A 3228-nucleotide genomic window follows, 5' to 3' on the forward strand; every position below is an offset into this window, starting at 1 on the left:
CATATATATATACACATACATATATATACACATGTATGTATATACTCCGAAAGTCAGAAAAACCAGACTCAGCCAGTTCATCTGTCTACTGAAAGCAGGCAGCAGCTCCTCCTTGCTTCTTCCAGATGACCCTCTAATCTCTGGTTAAACATTTTAACTTTTTAAATTTTTTATTTTATTTTATTATTATAATTTTTTTTGAGAAAGCCAGCTGACTTTTTATTGCTTTGGGGGCAGGGGCTCAGGAGCTCTTGGTGGGGCGGGTCCGCTTCCTCTTCATTACAGGCTTCCGGCTGTGCAGGGCGCTGGCCCTGCGGATGGCAGCCATGCGCAGTTCAGGGCATACTTGTTCTTCAGTATCGTGTGTCTGATGCTGCTGAGCGTAGCGCGAGCATTCTTGTTGATGGTGGTCCGCACATAGGAGGTGGCAGGCTTCCGCTGGCTGGATCTCCGCTTCATGACCACCACACACCTCTGCTGTCGGCTGCAGGCTCCACGCCCACGGTCTTGCGGTGAATCAGCCCTTTGTAGCGAAGGAGTTGCGGGCCTTCAAGTTATTGGGCTCTGTGCTGTCTGTCTACTTCTTCCTCTTGATCAGGAAACTGGAGCAGTTCCGCACGACCATCCATTGCAGATGCGCAGACATGGCGGCGGCTCCTCTCGCAGCGGCCTCAGGGGCAATTTAAAAGGTAACACAGATTACTTTGTTCAACGATTTGAATTCCGAAACATTCTTTAATATAACAATATATATCTATCTGTTTTATTATAACTATTATTCACTGGATAATAATATTAATAATAACCAACATGCATTGTGTGACTGCTATGTTCCGGGCACTGTTTTAGGCACTTGATGTGTATTAATTCATTTCATCCTCCGAACAATTCTATGCAATTATTATTATTAATGTTATTATACATAAAAGGTAATGTAATTCATAGTAGGGCCGGAATTTTAACCCTCATATTTGGGTCTAGAGCTTCTGAGCTTGACCTTGATGCTAGATTGCCTCAGAATTGGATGACATTCTTCCTCTAAGGCTACACAGAACTGATAACCAGATTTCCTGCTATGTCAGTTAACTCCTAGCTAGCCATGTTTGATTCCTCATCTGGCAGAGTTCAGTTTGGCAACATTTTTCTTTAAAGTGAGGCACCCGGGTCTGAATACAATTTTCACACTCCAAACATGCAGAGTATTTCTTCAGGCTAAGCGCTACTCGTCTGAAGTTCTCAGCCCATATGTCACTTCCTTCTCCTGACCCCCCAGTCGGCCTTAGGAAGCCTCAGCATCAGCTCTGGTAGTACCACAAGGCTTTCTTTACTGGCATTAACACCCTGAAATTGAAGAATTAATCCAGATTCCCTGCCTTTCACAGGGACGGGAGGGGTGGCTCTATCCACAGTTTTCAACAGTTTCACTGTTAACTAATCAATCCCCCACAAAACAAAACAAAACAAAATTCACAAAACTCTTGATTCCTTCAGATTTCAGCTCTATATTCAGATTACATGGTATCCCTAGAATGAGGAGGCAAATGAATAGCTCTACAGGTGTGTGGTTTTTTTGTTTTGTTTTGTTTTTAATTCATCTCTGGATCCTCACCAGGTGTGGAGCACTCATTCGAGACTTTCTGACAGGTAGTAAACCCTTCAGACATAGTGTTTATACCTTCCTCCAAGGCCCCTTTATAGCCAGCTATTTCCCTGAAAATAACCTGTGACTCTGATGAACCCGGATTCTCACTATGTCTCCAACACAGCTCCACTTTCTGTCTCCATGAATAGACTCATGTGGTTGCTCTCCCCTTCCCCATCCTATTTGCTTTCTGCTTCCACAAAAGATGTGTGGAATCCTTTCCTTCTGTAAGTTCACCTTAAGCAGCACATCCAGCGCTTCTCTAGAGCCTTTGCAGTGGGTTATTCTGTCATTTCTGCCCTCTCAGCGTCTCTCTCCTGTGCCTCCTTTGCTCTGTTCCTCTGGACTGCCTCACTGTGTCCTTATCTCTTGTGTGGGCCATCACAGTAGTTGCCCAGCTTCCAGCTTCCAGTTTTCTTCACACTGCTGGCACTCGCCTATGGAAAATCACCCTGGGGCTCCCTGGGTGATAGAGAACACTTTTTGTCTGCAGTTGTCAGCCACATCTGCATTTTCAGTCTGAAGGTCATTCTTCTAGTGGAAAAGACAGAAGCAAAATGGAGTTAAGTCATTCTATTTTCTCTTTGTCTCATTACCATTACATCATAATCTCTTAGAAATGTGGCTAACAGTTCCTTGTTGTTCTTACTCTGTACACATCAGTAAAAGTCATTTTTTAACCTTTTATTCAGCAAAATTGTGCTTATTTTTCACTTTATTCTATATGACACTATTCTTCTAGGTTTGTGCTATTGCATTGCTTTTGTTCTGGGCTACAAGTTCTTTGATCTTTGAAACATGCCTTTTAATATCTGAGCTCCAAGGAGAGTTCCCAAGCAACCATATTGATTTCTTTAGTTTTTCTTCCATATCTGGCTAATTTTTATTATATAGTTAGAATTTAATTTTCTAGTCCTTCTGGACCTATTTAGACTCTTCTAGAAAACCCTCTGGCCATGGGACCAAACATATATTTTCTTTTAACTTTTTGAAGTGTGCCTTTCCATAGTCTAGGATGTGTGTCAGATACTGCTCAGCCTGTCTATCTTTTGCTCAGATGGATTTTAAGGCTCTCTTACTTTCTCCCAAGGTTCTCAGCATTTCTTTGTTCTAAACCTGTTCTTTCTTGAAGATCGGACTCAAGTTCAGAGTGTCCTGCAAAGTTCAAGTTGACAGACTACATCTATTTATTTGCTCCAACTTCTGTTCCTGGAGGTGAGACGGGTCCCAAATCCTACACTGCTTAGTGATGATAGTTGGTCACACCAAGCTTTGGCTCCTGTGCACAGGCACTAGCAAAGAATACCAAGGAGCAAGGGTGACAGCTACAGGGGAGGTACCCAGCCTCTTTACACTGGAATGAAGGCCGCCAGGTCAATGTGTTATCCGACGTAAATGAATGTGGTCTCCTTTGCCCAGAGGTGTTCCTTTGATGGTGTAGAGAAGGAGATGGCAAAGCAGAGGAGGCAAGGGGACCAACGTGGGAGGAAGAGAAAGCAATGAGGGGTGGGGTGGGGAGGTGGGGGACTACCATCTACTGAGACTTTATTTTGTGCCAGGCACTGTGCTAGGCATTTACACACACC

General features: G+C 43.6%; 1 pseudogene; it reads right to left on the reverse strand.

Annotated features, from left to right (window-relative positions):
• Positions 1–241: 241 nt before the first annotated feature.
• LOC101144207 (large ribosomal subunit protein eL28-like) lies at positions 242–665 on the reverse strand (annotated as a pseudogene).
• Between the last annotated feature and the right edge of the window lie 2563 nt (positions 666–3228).

This window comes from Gorilla gorilla, chromosome 4, assembly GCF_029281585.2.
Source record: "Gorilla gorilla gorilla isolate KB3781 chromosome 4, NHGRI_mGorGor1-v2.1_pri, whole genome shotgun sequence".
Lineage (NCBI taxonomy): Eukaryota > Metazoa > Chordata > Mammalia > Primates > Hominidae > Gorilla > Gorilla gorilla.